The sequence below is a fragment of the Pipistrellus kuhlii genome, unplaced genomic scaffold (genome assembly GCF_014108245.1).
Source record: "Pipistrellus kuhlii isolate mPipKuh1 unplaced genomic scaffold, mPipKuh1.p scaffold_m20_p_7, whole genome shotgun sequence".
NCBI classification, from domain to species: Eukaryota; Metazoa; Chordata; class Mammalia; order Chiroptera; family Vespertilionidae; genus Pipistrellus; species Pipistrellus kuhlii.
The window spans coordinates 14,454,287-14,469,280 of record NW_023425573.1 but is presented as its reverse complement, the minus strand read 5'-3'; the positions used below and the strand labels follow the sequence as shown (position 1 = coordinate 14,469,280).

Sequence of the window (14,994 nt, the reverse complement as noted above, 5' to 3'; positions counted from 1 at the left end):
TCCTCTAGGAACGAGAGTCTGTTGAACACTGAAGGGCTTTCTTTCTTTCCAATACTGTTTTCTTATTAATTATTTTATTTTATTTATTTATATATTTATTTATTTATTAGAGGAAGAAAGAGAAAGCTAGAGAGAGAGAGATCAATCAGCTGCCTCCTGCACAAATTGAACCAGCACTCTGGGCATGTGCCCTTACTAAGAATCAAACCAGTGACCATTTGGTGCACAGAGTAACACTCAACCCATTGAGCTACACTGGCCAGGACTGAAGGGCTTTCTTTTACATAAGCCCACTGACTTTCTCTGTGGGAAATACATTCTGAAGTCTTTACAAGTGAAATGACATGATGTCTAGGTCTTGCTTACAAATATTCTAGAAAAAAGAAAAACATTGAGGGTAGGAGATAGAAGAAGCAAGATGCCAAAATGCTGACAGTGGTTGGAGCTGGATAGTGCATACATGTGCATCTATTTTCTCAACTTTTGTGCATATTCAAAAATGTCCATAATAACATGCATTAAAAAAAAAATTTAAATATAGAAACACTTACTTGACTATAATGCTTTATAGCGAATATGTGCTTTAGAATTATTTTAGTTAAATTCAAAATATGTATTATCTCAAATAACAATTTCAGAGCCTAAAAACAGTAAAAATAAATAAATGCTGCTTCTTTGCCTTGTGGGTGAAGTAGTGGGGGTTTGTGACACAGATCTCCCGTATTCCCAGCCCACATCCACTTCTTCATTACCCTGACACCACCCCACAAAGCAGTGCGAGGCCTATCTGCTGAGCTTATGGTCATAGGGAATGTTTGGGGAGGAGTGGTGCTGTGGGTTGAATTGTGTCCCCCAAACAGTCTCACTCAAGTCTTAATCCCTGGAACTTATGGAAATAGGGTCTTTGTGATGTAACCAAGTTAAGGTCATACAAGACGAGGGTAACCTTATAAAAAGAGAAATTTAGATGCACAGAGATAAGAAGGCCATGTGGCAGTAGAGGCAGAGACTGGCGTGATGCCAGAATGCCAGGGATTGCAAGCAACCACAGAAGAGAGGAGAGAGTCCATTTCTCCTTCCAACCCTCCAAAAGGAAGCAACCCTGGCTTTCAGACTCCGAGAGAATCAATTTCTGTTAAGTCATTGAGTCTGTGGTACCTTGGAATAGCAGTGCTAAAACTGGGAGCATCAAAGCAGTTTCCTGCTTTCTTGTGTCCCACAAATAAGCCTAAAAAGGCCTGGAAACACAGAGGATTTGTTGGTTTAGAAGCAGCTCACTGCTGATGGACCCTCCCAGGGCCAGAGCCACTTTTTTCAGGCCATTACTCACTGTCTACACTAGATTTTCTGAGACTAGGATGTGGTTTATCCTACTTTCCTCCTTCTTGGAACCAGTGTGGATACATACTTGTTTTAAGTGTTTTACCATTCTGATTGCAGAGAAACAAGGCTTAAAATGGCTTTAAAGTAATGCAAAGTTATAGAAGCGGAATATGTAGTTCTCATTGAGATGTCGGTGAAGGGTGACCTGTCATTGTCACATGGCAACTGCTCGACTGATATTATCGATATTTCTAGAATTTCTTTATGGGCCAGTCCTGGATGTCAAGTCTACATTAGGCCACTGAGAATCTATACATATAAAAGCCCAGTGACCAAAGGGTGGAACAACCAGAAAGAGCAGTTGACCAGTTGCTATGACATACACTGACCACTAGGGTGCAGACACTCAATGCAGGAGCTGCTCCCTGGTGGTCAGTGTGCTCCCAAAGTGGGCCAATCCCTACAGGCCACACCCTCACCAGTGCACAAATCCATGCACTGGGCCTCTAGTAGAAAGATAAGAAGATACAGTCCTTTTCAGAGACTATTATCTCCATCATTGTATATTTTTGTAATTGCATATTTATACTTAATTGTATATTTATAAGTACATTTTTATAGTGTCATATAAGAAAAACTATCATAAAAATCGATACATGTTAGGTTTTCAAATTTTTGTTGGAAAAGTATTCCTTCAAAATGGTTAAAATGCTCAAGTTTAAATGGTTAATTGTGAAAAGAACAAATGTTTTCTGGGGGAGAAAGAGAAAAAGACAATATTTATAGTCTTTAATACACTTATGACAACTTTAAATGAAGATCTGTGACCATAAGTCACACAGTCACAGGTGTGTTTTGGGTGAATTGAAGGCAGGTAGGTTTTTTAAAACAAAGTTGCAGGTGATGAAATTGGAAAACAAACACCATTTTGTCCCTCCACCCTTCCCTGGCCTGAGAGATTTGGCCTCCCAGGTGTTTTAGATGCAAACCAGGTGGTTCTGATAAAATCATTCTGGGATAAGACTGTGGATGTCCAAGGTGCTTCTGCCTAAGAAATAGTGACCACAGCTCGAGCTGCCGGGTAGCCAAAGCTTTGCAAGTTGCCTTCTGGGCTGTAGTAGAAGGAAAGAAGGATTCCTTCTTTCTTTAAAAACAATTTATTTTGAAAGTGAAACCAGTATACATAGATCTGATTTTTTTAAAAAGGGATATGATTTTATCTTCTCCTAAAACTCCAAGTGTCTCTCCCCAAAATTAACTGCAGGTAATAGTGCTTTTGTGCATACACATATAAAAATAGTTGCCATATACCCGTTTAGCTTCTACATGTTTCCTTTATCTTATTGACACGAGGTCGTCATACCATACAAATGTTTTATATCTCGTTGAGAAACATATCTGGGAGATCTTTCCATATCTGCCAATATAAATCTCCCTCATTCTTTTTTTTAATTGCATGATACACCACCGAATGTAGGTACAGTGAGTTATGTAATCATGCCCTTACTAACAAGCAGTTAGGTGTCTTGCAAGTTTTGCTCCGATAAACACTGCTGCTGTGCAAGGCTGTCCATGGGTAAATTCCTGGTTGTAAAACTGCAAGTAGGTCAAAGAGGACAGGCACAAGGAGCGTGGATAGCGTTGCCAAATCGCCCTTAGAAAGACAGTTCTGCCAAGTTTCACTTCTATTAACGGTGAATAAAGGAGCCTCGGTGCAGTGGTTCTTGGATTCATCACTGCTCCCAGCTACACTGCGGGAAAGGGGTCCTGACTGACATGGGCTGGAACCCGGCCCCCGCTGTAGAACTTTCCCCTTAGTTCATAGGACCCACGGAACTCTTGTGGGAGTGCTGGACGGCGTCCCTCTGGTCTCAACAGTCAGTGCAGCACACAAATATGTCTTTAGAATAGTTATCAAAGGATCCCCACCATATGCCAGCTGCCCTAGAGCTTTCTAATAATCTGGAACTTCTGCATCTCCCTACATTTTATCTCGTCCTTGGGAAATACAGAATCCCAGCATCTGGATGGTAATAATGAATAAGAATGGCTTCCTTATATGAAACTTCTGCTCCAGGAACTTTCAACACACCCTGCACATCGTCTCGTTAACCATATAAACACCCCTTGAAGGATGGCATTCTCAGCGGTGTTTCAAAATTACAGACAGCGTAAGCCATGGAGTGGTAAGGATGTCCCTGTGGGTCTCCATGAACGATGGGTCTCAGGTGCTGTGGAACCCTGGTCTGAGCTCACTTCATTAGGAAAGCCTCAGGGCTTCGATGAAACGGTAACCAGCCACGTGGACAGAGGTCTCCAGATGAGACAGCGAAGCTGTGAACTACTTTTGTCAGAGGATCCCACTTCCTTCCACTGAACAGTTACAAAGGGGACAGATGCCAGGCCACAGGTGGAGAAGACACCACTTTGTAGATGACAGTTCCCAGTCGAGTAGCAGGGGATCCTCACAGTGGTGAGACAGCTGAGTCTGTGAAGCTCTGAGACAAGCCCTCGCTACAATCCAATTGGAATTGAGGGGGAGGGACGAAATGCTATGCCGGAGTTGAAGGGTAAGAACAAGTGGGGAGATCTGCCCGACTGGCCAGTTTACATAACCGTGTGGGGCCGGAGAGCAATATGGGTAGACTGAGGTCTGAGGATAGATGGCTCCAAGGAGTTCATTCAGTGCATTCCACGCAGCACATTTGCGAAGCCTCGCGCCGGGTGTGCGGGATGCCTGTCTGACTTGGAAAGGTGACCTACAGGAGCTCCTGGGGCAGGGGGGAGAAGTGGGGAGTGGGCGCAGAGAGAAGCAGAGGCATGAGTGGAATTTCCTGCAGGAAGCACACAACGCGTTTTTCAACTGGTGCATTCCTGCTCTTCTCATAAAAGTTAGGATCCTAGGGATAACCTTCCACACGAAAGGGCATACAGACCTTTCAGGTTTGGACCCCACTCAGAGGCCCTCTACTTACTATGCTGAGGTCTTGGCAAAGGCTGCCCTGGCCCCTGGCTGTTGCAACTTGCAACAGAATCCTGAGGCCTGAGAGGGAGACGGGCAGCATGGTGGGTAGAAAAAAATAAGACACAATTCCATGAATAAAATTCCTCTCTTGCTTACGACTCAGCCAAGAGAGAGTTGTGAACCAGTAGCGGAGATCAAAAGACAGCCCGAAGACTTTTCCAGAAAGAATGCTGGAGCAGAAGGTTTTTGCATTTCAGATACAAAAATAGACAGAAGGAATTCGGAAGAATAATGTGCAAAAGGACTGTGGGTTTTCGTTCGTGGAACTGACTTGCTTTCCGTAGAAATAAAATTAAATGGGACTGCCTTCGATGCTAACTAAGAACAGCTGAGTCACATCTATGATGAGTTTAGCACATTGAAAAGTTTTCATTGTTTTTAATGATTCAGGAGACTCTAAAACATGCACTCGGAAGCAGATGTACTGAAAAATCATGCCAGGGTTGACATGATAACTCCTTGTGGTAACATTCCATCAAGATCCCTGGCCCTTGTGAGGTGTCATAAATGTAAAGCATCTGGTCTAAACAGACACAGGCACGCAGTAGGCTGTCTTTGGTGTGAAGTGACAAGGCCAGCTCCAAACCCTGTCTCCTTCAGGGTTTCCATTAGAGAATGAGGGTGAGCTTCCGGGGCATGCACACATGCATTTTCTTTATCTCCCTTGGCTACGGCTGTGGGGCCTGTCCTAGCGATTTTACAAGATGCCTGCTGTGTACTGGAGAACACAAAATGTGCCGAGCACACGTGCCTTTAGCTTGTCCTCACCCACAGAGGTTACCTAGAGTGATTAGTAGCTGAGCTCTAGGCAGCTGCTCTCTCTCTCCTCTTTATGAAGTTTGATGTTAATCACAACAAAGTCATCTTTTCAAGTAAAAATACTGGCAGGTCTGCCTAAAGACATTAGGTTGAATCTGAATCCGAACGTTAATTTCCAAATTTAATTTAATTCATCCAATTTTTCCAAAAAAGCTACTGATATTGCCCAAAATGGAGTTAACCCTTTTTAAGATTCTTTCAGGCAAGGCCAGTGATTCGAGAGGCCATTCCATGCAGGACCTGTGTGTTCTCTAAAGCTGAAACTACACAGTGAAACCATTTCAGAGCTGGAAATAATCTCCAGTCCATCTACTGAACGCACCCAAGTTCCCAATACACCCTCTTGGTTTTGATCATGAGAAAAATCTAATCTTTGTTTCTATCAACTTTCATTTCAAGTGCAGAGGATGAGTTCCTACCAAGGTGGGAATGAAGAGGTCTGTAGAATATGTGCGTGTTTGTTTTCATAGAACGCTCACTCTACTTTTCCTAGCCTTGATGAAGTATACTGGCTCTTCCTTAATCACCCTCATTGCACTGATAGTGTAGTTGTCTTTAATCTTCTCCAAGACCACTTCCCATAACCTAGAAGTCAGATTCTCCTCAAAATGTACTGCTTGCAAGGAGCGTAGGGAGGAGATATTGAGAGAGTCCAAGAAGAGAGGACTTACCATTTATAAACACTGATGATGCAGCTGATATGTGCCAGCCACTTCGCTGGATGGCACAGAACCAGGCAAATACAATGGAGGAAAGGGTGCCTAGGATTGTTCTGCTTAGGGATTGGTGACATCCCAAGGATTGCCTTGTCTTCTGAGACCTAGAAAATCATTAGTTCATTCAAATTTAAGATCTCAGATATATGTGTGTGTGTGTGTGTGTGTGTGTGTGTGTGTGTGTGTTTAACCCCAGCTAAACAATTTAATTAAAGGGGTTTGATGGCTCATATGACTGAGAAGTCCAAAAATGGGACAAGCTTTATAAAACCATTGGCTCCATAATGTCAACGACAACGCGTTTTTCCATTGCCGTCCTCTGTCCTCCATGACGTGGTTCTCATCTACTCCTCTCTTGGTTTAAACAAGGTCAGCAGAACCAGCCCGAGCTACATGCTTCCTCGCTGATATCTGCAGAAGCAAAGAGTACTTTTGAGGAGGCTCCCATGGATTAGAGGGGGAGAAATTGTCCCAGAACTCCTGCAACTGTCTGTCTCCTTAACTGCATTATCCCTCATTGGTTCACATGTCCACCCTGAATCAATCCTATGGGCAGGCAGATGTGTAGTGTTGATTGGCTTAAGACAATCAGGAATTACCCCCGAGCTGTGCAATCCAGCTTAGAAAAACAAACAAACAAACAAACAACAACAAAACGCAAAAACAAAACACCACACCGTATGCTTATTGAGAAAATAGATGGAGGCCCAGACCTGACCATGGTCAGCTAGAGCTCTGGTTACTGCTTTCTGAGCGTGTCTGTACCCTGTCCTCCCCACAGGCTGACTCTGTACGCAAGGGGTTTCCTTCGGGTTCCCTCCTAAATGGGATCACGTGTGGCTGAGGCTTATGCTGCATCCCTCTCAGACCAGATACCTGTGACTCTGCACATCCAGCTCCCATCATCCTCCTGTGATTCCCATGCCCTGGTTCAGAACTTTCCAGTGAAATTATCCATGTGGTTTGGCCTAACCTGTGGCCTGGCTCCTTCTGTGGGTCTCACCCACAGCCAGCGGAGCAGGGGCATCGGATATAACCAGGGATGACAAGGCCCATGTGTTTAGCAGGGTTGGAGAGTGGGAACAGATTCCTTCGGAGGAGGATGTGGGCAGAAAGGCAATTATATACATCTCTATATAACCAGAAACATCCCAGCAGTGAAAATGGCAGGAACAGAGTGGCACCACAGTGAAGATAAAAGAAACCCTGTCAACATGATTCAGCATTAAACTGGGTCATGGACTTCTGCTTGAATCGCTCGTTGAGCCTTACAATCTCTGACATTGACGTTACAGAACACGGAAACACTCTTTGAAGCCGACACAGGGCGGAAGAAAACCATCTTTGACCATCAATCTTGAACCTAAAGAGATGTTCATGCTCATTACATCCCAGATGTTGAAAAGGGTCCTTTTTTGCATACGATCACTTTCTCTAAATGAGTTGAAACATCAAAAGAGCTAACAGCACGCCCCAGTAGGATTTCCCCAACATTTTGCCCTCAAGTAATTTCTCCAAATTCACCTCCTGACAAGATTCCAGCCCCACCTCATCCCTCCCAGCCTAACACCCGAGTGTTTGCTGCAAACAGAGGTTTTCAACTTCTGGGAAGAACCAGTGACTCTACCAGCAGCTCCACCAAACCTCTGCTGAAGCAAAAAGAGGGAAGCAGAGAGCAGAGACGTGTGTTCCTTCTCTCTCTCCATCCTGCAGGCTCACTGCCACCCCAACAGCCAGCTGACTAGCTACATTTTAAATGTGGAGGAAGTGGAGACAGGTGTGTCAGCAGCCACCAGAAATTGGACCAGACAAGGCTGAAGGCATCAAAACGTCCCCTCAAACCTCAAAGTATGGAAACTGTATCAAGAGTTCATTCTCTCTCTCTCTCTCTCTCTCTCTCTCTCTCTCTCTCTCTCTCTCTCTCTCTAGATAGGGACCTTCACAAGTTTTCATGTCATCCCTTCACAGGGGCCTGTCTACCCTTCTCTGTGACAGCCCAGTGTCAGGGTCTGTGCTGCTGGAGCAAGTGCACACGTGTGTCTTTGGGGGTCCTAACACTTGAATAAGAGTCCTTTGCCTAGACTAGGCCAAGCCCCCCATAACCATGAAGGACAGCTGAAGTAAGCATAAATAGAATAAACAGAGAGAAGACACTTTTCCACATGTGTCCTTTGGCCGCCTGCGGTTAATCCTGACTTTTTGTTCCAAAACAAAATAAAGCTCAGTGATGGTTCAATCTGAACAATCATTTAAAAAGAGAAGAAAAACCTTAGACATGTGGATGAAAGGGGCCACATGCCAACCTGTCAGCTCAGGGGAGGCCTGCATGGCGGTCTTGCAAGCACAGAGACCTCAAGTCACCACAGAGGATGGCCTAAAATTAAACTTTAACTGAAAGCAGTGACGGTGGACAGTTACGTCCTAGGCGGGTATCTTCACTGACAAGGTCAATGTTTACCTTGCCTGAGCCTCTCTGTCTTTCTGCATCTATGGTAACACACCCTTGAAACGTCAGGGTAACTTGTAACGTCCCTTTTTCCGGAGCCCTTGGGTTCCTTCATTGTTACTGTATCGTGTTAACTGTTGACCGCTGACTATCCTGCAGGACCCACCTAAGTATTTGTCTATTATTTTACTTTTTATCCAATCCCAGGGGTTTCTCCGCTTTGCTTTCTCCCGCCTCTCTGATCACCAGTGGACGTCATGTGGCCCACCTCTGGCCCCTCCTTTGATGGCAAAGTGTAAAAATAGATGAAAGACTGCCGTCCTCCGGAGCACTAGCCCAATCCGTGGAGGTTCTGCTTCCCGGCAATTGTGACAGTTTGGCTCACATACACTCACAGAAACTCTTCACAGGGTCCAATGTTTCTACGTCCACAGACATGAAGGCAGCCATGTCTCCACGGCCGGGCCTCCCCGGGCCTCCAGCTTTGATTTGTGGAAATGATGGTTATGCAATTTCCACACATTGTGCCCGGATCACGGCAAGCCGGCCACCGCGCAGAGCAAACAAGCAAACACACTTGACGCTGAGCTCCCGATACATTCTTCTCTCGCGGGCCACAGAGGTTGCTAACTGCCTGGTGGAAGGCAGTTGCCTGCATCTCCCTCTGACAAATGTGAGGGCGGCAAAGGGGCTCCTGCCCTGGTGGTATCTATGGCAGCAGCGCTGGCTGCTGAGTCTAGTTGTGAAAAATGCACCCCAAAGAAATGACGACGGGACTGTGACAATCCCACAGGCGACAGATTGCTGTTCTTTCTCTTAAAAAAAAAAATCTAAAAAAGTCTATGCCATCTGCTTCCAGAAGATGTGATGACTCGAAGCCCAGGCTTCCCCGAGGGCAGAGGCAGAGCCATAACCAGGGAGCGGCAGTGCGGGGCCAGGCAGCATCGGGTCTTCGGTCCGGGCCAAGGGAAACAAAGATGATTTCCTCCGGCCCCCGTTTTAGCTCTGCTCTTTGAACTGCTTATTTGTTATTGTGGCCGCAGTGTTTCGGGCACAGAGTGCTTCCGCTTTTCTGGAGTTCTCCTTTGAATTTGTGGAGACTGTCGAGTGCTCCACACCCACCACCTGGGCCTGTGTGGGGGCTGCGACTCCTGGGTCCTGGGCTCAGCTGAGACCGGGTGCCGGGCAGCGGCGGAGGAGGCAGAGGTGCAGAGCTGGAGGTAGGTGGCAAGGCAGCCCCTCACCATAAAGAGGGGAGTTCTGGCTCTGTGTCCCAGGAGAGAGGGTGCTCATCACCCCAGTGGACCCTCTCAGAGGGGCTTTCCCCTGCTCACAGAAAGCCCTCCCAGGGACCTCACCTCCTCACCTGTCTCTCCTATGTGATTACTCACATGCTGGTCTCTGGTCACTAGATGGCATCGGGTAGTGTGCCTGCCACAGCAGGACCAAAATTGGCCAAGGTGACAGCCTGGGCCATCTTCTCCATCATTTCTTCCTTGGTCTGCATCTAGAGGGTCTAAGCTAGAACCTGGTTATCTCATCTTGGTTGGTTTCAGGGGTTTGGTTCTGTGAAATCTGTCTATCCTTTGAGATGTGTTTTCCTCCGTGTACCTTGCAAGTACTGGAAAACTTGTCAGGATTCATGCGAAAGAACTGACTAGTTCTCCCTCTATGCTTTCTTCCAAGTCACAAATAGAAATATTTACTTGTAGAGATTTTTCCAAAAACAAAATAAAGCTCAACACATCTGGGGTCTTTACCCAAACGTGCAAGTAGAAACAAAATATGTGTGTGAAAACCTGTTTTATCTAAGCTTGTCCAGCTGAAACCCAGTGAAGGGTAAGCCACACTGATGGGATAACATAGGAATGATCCGGGGATGCTTTCCCTTGAAATGCATTAGCAAATATATAACAACAACCACAAACGGAAGCTGATGTAAATATAAGTTAATGGTCTGGCACTCGCCCAGAGGTGGCAGGAATTTAGGACATTTCTGTTTGCTGTATTCCCATAAACCATATGCCACTGAAGATGAAATCTAACTCATGCTGTCTTTCTAAATAATTGTTATGACAGTGACCTGGAAATGTGTAAATAACAATAGATGATAAAATGTATTACATGGAGTGAGGCTAACAAGACAGATGACAGATTAGATAGCACATCATTGAATGCTTGACGTTCTCCATAGCTGTCTAAAATCTGCAACATTAACCTTCTATTTTTATTTACTTATTTACTATCGGAAAAATTCTGTTTCATTTTGTGTTTTTATTTTATTTCATTCATTCGTTCAATCATTCATTCAACGAACAGCTGAATACTTAGATTGGATTAGCTACTACAGATGCAAAAATAAATAAGGCACTAAATTTGCCCTCAGAAAGCTTTTCGTGTTTTTTTATGTTGTTAAGCATCCACAAAGTAAGTTTTAGACTCAATCATGGGGTGGGGGGGAGAAGAGATAGAGAGAGAGAGAGAGAGAGAGAGAGAGAGAGAGAGAGAGAGATACCCTGTTTCCCCGAAAATAAGACACTGTCTTATATTAATTTTTTCTCCCAAAGTTGCGCTAGGTCTTATTTACGGAGGATGTCTTATTTTTGGGGAAACACGGTAGTTTATGGCGATAACTCTGCTAGTAACTCATGCTGTGATCCTGGCCCTCCCTCGTTGTATTTCAAATGAAATAATTTTATAAGACAGTGCTTTGTAAACTGTAAAATAATTTTTCAATGTAAAGTATTTTAAGTTTTTAACATTTTTTCCTATAAGGATTCCAGAGTTGTTAAGTAGAACTTTGATCTTACAATCAAGTGCTTACTTCCTTTTAATTTCCTCACAATTTCAAAATAACAACTGCATACATAATACCCATTACATTTCCAACTCACCTTATAAAACAAAAAGTTAACAGAAACGCCATGTGTTTGGGAAGAGAAGAGGCTGGGGGTGGCAGTGGGGGGCCCTAACCCGATGGCCCCGTGAGTACATCATCCTCTGAACCACTGAGCCTCCAGGACAAGTCCTCTCCCCTCTTCCACTCTGCTAACTCCTGATACTTCCATCGTTTCTACGGATGACAAAGGGATTTCAAGCCAATTTTGTTACAGTAATACATGGGGGATAAAGAGACACCTTGTGGGGGTCATTCTAGTACTATAACTTTATGTGTCGTCTACACTTTGGTGGTAGAAAAAAAATGAGCCGAAATCAGTGGATAGAGCGTCGGCCTATGGACTAAAAGGTCCCGGGTTCAATTCTGGTCAAGGGCATGTACCTTGGTTGCGGTCACATCCCCAGTAGGGGGTGTGCAAGAGGCAGCTGATCGATGATTCTCTCTCATTGATGTTTCTAACTCTCTATTCCTCTCTCTTCCTCTTTGTAAAAAATCAATAAAATATATATTTTTTTTAAAAATGAAAGAAAGTTCTAGTTAGGAGATTTGGTCCAACACCATCTACTGTAGTCTTAAACTAGATCAAAATTTTCCAAAATGCTCCTCATTTTTCATTAAGGGCAGTCATATCATATTCTACAATAGGGAAGTTAGAAAATTTCTCTTCCAATTGCATTTAGAAATCAATATGTAAGGAGCTCCAAATTCAAATACATTGAAGGCTCCAATGAATGATACATAAAGTGGTTATTCTTGGTCAAGTTCTTGACTGGATTTGGGTATGTAGAAAGTTATCTTAAATTTCTAGTCTATTATCTGGGGATTTGTCTTTTTTAATTTTTTTAATATATTATTCTTGATGTTTTAGAGAGAGGAAAGGAGAGGGAGAGAAATATTCACTCACTGATCAACTGCCTCTCACACGCCCCTACTGGGGATTGAGCCTGAAATCTGGGCATATTCTCTAACCAGGAGTGGACTAGGTGACCTCTCAGTGCATGGGAAGATGGTCAAACAACTAAGTCAAATGGACCAGGGCAGGGGATTTGTCTTTCATTTAGTTATGATATTAAGCTGTATTTTTAGGATGATATCAGCCTAGCAGTAAAGATAAACTTCTACTAGTAATTAAGCATTTGAGCTGCAAATATTCCCTCAGTACATTAGTATATCCTTATTTGAAATAGTCTTATTTCATTCCGGAAAGAGAAAAAGGAGCTTAGTCTCATTCCACCTGTAGAAAAGGTATACCTATCCTTATTTTGTTCTAGAATATTCGTCTGCCAATAGACATGGGCTGGGAGGAAATGTGAAACTGCAGAGACCAAGGTTATCTATTTACCATAGCGTTTCTTTTCTGGCTTTCCCTTCCCTGGCCTATGACATTTTTTCTCTTTGTTTAAAATATCATATCAAGCCAAGTGTTACAAGAATGACTTCTTAACATTTGTGCATGAAGAACCTAGAAAATGGAATTCTATTTCACCAGTTTCAGAGACCATTTCACCAGTTTTAGAGACCTTCCCCCATCGGTATGATATTTGGGTAAAAAGGTGGTCTTTATCATAAAAGTATATGGTTCTACATGTAGCAATGGACAAAACTTCTCTGGAAGGAAGCAGAGATTTTGCAAAATTATTTTTGGGAAAATGTGATGAGACTTTTTTCTAAAAATAAAACGCTGTTTCATCAGCGCTGGTCATTTCTTAGCCACATGTGACAAATGATCACAGATGCTCAGACAAATCCGAAAGGAACCTAATGCTATTCTCCTCTGAAATGGCAAGTCACTTTCCTTCCACTTCACTTTAAAACAAAAACAAACTTTCCCACTTTGAAGAGACTCGAGGAAGCCATATGGTGCACCCGAAGTTCCTGCATTCCAGATGTCCTCGTGGGAAAGAAGGCACAAGGTGTTGCTAAGAACAGAACTTTTATGTCTCTGCCTATTAACAATGACACTTCCTGTTTTGGTCGCTAACCATAGCAGGCTATAAAGAAAGCAAGACAATGGACGTCACCTTTTTGCACAGGGGAGAGCATCTGTACTCCCCCTGACCCTGTGTGCACAGTCCAAAGTGAAGATTATCACAGCTCAGCTCTCCTGAGATCCTACACATTGATCTAGGGTCTCCCAGATAAGGTTGGCATTTTGGAAATGTGCTGCTACCCAGCTGTGGCCTGGCATTGAAGTCAACAGGTGTGCCGCATTCCACCTCCCAAATACAAGTCAAGCTACATGTTTTCTCTAAGTTGCGAACAGCCCTTAACAGACCCAAGAGTCCATGACTGCCTCCTTTTATGTCATTTAAAAAAGAGAGAGAAGGGAAGAAAGGAGGAGAGAAAGTAGGTAAGAAAAAAGGAAGGAAGAGTGAGAGGGAAGGAGTGGAAAAGAAGGAAGGAAAGAATAAGGAGAGGAGACAGAAAAGACCATCATTTCAATGTGAGAAAGATACTCCTTGTAAAATGCAATAATCCGAGTACCTGATGCTTCCCAAAACAAGGAAAATATATTTTAAAGAAAATCTAATTCCTCTTAATATAAAAAATAAGTCATGTTATTTTTTTTAAAAAAAAGTAGAGATTAATGGAATGCTAACGATGTAGGTATGACATCAAAATAAATAATGAAAGCATTTTTAGAAAATAATGTTCTCAAAGTTCAAAACAATAGTACTATGGCACTCTTTAAAGTAAAAATTCTCAGCAACGATTCTATTTTCTGTCATGACAGTTCATTAGAAATGAGAATATGTTTTCTTAATAAAATAGACAAACCTTATCTTAGAGTTTGTCCTCCAATTCTTGAGAGAAGTTATATATTTCTGCATCATAGAAAAACAATTTGTTGGCTTTCTTCCCAGATTCCCCAAAATCTTCTTTAAATATAAACGAGTATACTATTAAATATGTATACAATTAAATTACATGTGCATAGATATATATGTTTTAGGGGAAAAATGATATGACTGCTTTCTTGAAAATATTTTAGTTATTAGGATAAATACAGTAAAAATAAATTACATCAGATATTTATTATTATCATTAATAATTTCCATATTACCCTAGCTCATGGTTGGCAAACTGTGGCTTTCGAGCCACATGCAGCTCTTTGGCCCCTTGAATGTGGCTCTTCCACAAAATACCATGGCCTGGGCAAGTCTATTTTGAACAAGTGGCATTAGAAGAAGTTTAAGTTTTAAAAATGTGGCTCTCAAAAGAAATTTCAATCGTTGTACTGTTGATATTTGGCTCTGTTGACTAATGAGTTTGCCAACCACTGCCCTAGCCAGTTTGGTTCAGTAGAGAGAGCATTGGCCTGTGGTATCAAGGGTCCCAGGTTTGATTCCCAATGAGGGCACATGCCTGGGTTATGGGCTCAATCCCCAGTAGGGGGTGTGCAGGATGCAGGCCATCAATGATTTTCTCTCATCAGTGATGTTTCTATCTCTCCCTCTCCCTTCCTCTCGGATATCAATAAAAGTATATTTAATAAAATAAAATAAATTTCTGCATCACTTTTTAAAAATATGAAACTCATGTTTCAGATGCAAATTCCAGATTGTTACCCACCAAATGATACTAAAATAATAATACTAAAGCAGATGATAAGCAAAACATCCTCAAAGGATGCTACTGGGGACTGTAGCTAACAGCAAGTTGTTAAGCCTGCTAATCCCATTTGGAAATCTGTGGGACTTGATGAGCAGATGCGTGAAAGATATTAGTGGGAGAGCTGAGATAATGAAAGATAATTAAGAAAGTC

At 43.0% G+C, this 14,994-nt stretch overlaps 1 protein-coding gene across 1 annotated transcript in view; it reads left to right on the top strand.

Annotated features, from left to right (window-relative positions):
* Nucleotides 1-9,269: 9,269 nt before the first annotated feature.
* The window catches only part of SLC39A10 (solute carrier family 39 member 10), a 92,592-nt gene continuing 86,867 nt past the window's right edge, over nt 9,270-14,994 (top strand). The window contains exon 1 of the mRNA XM_045575749.1: nt 9,270-9,549. The gene's annotated coding sequence lies outside the window, so the exon portion shown is untranslated. The remainder of the gene's footprint in view (nt 9,550-14,994) is intronic.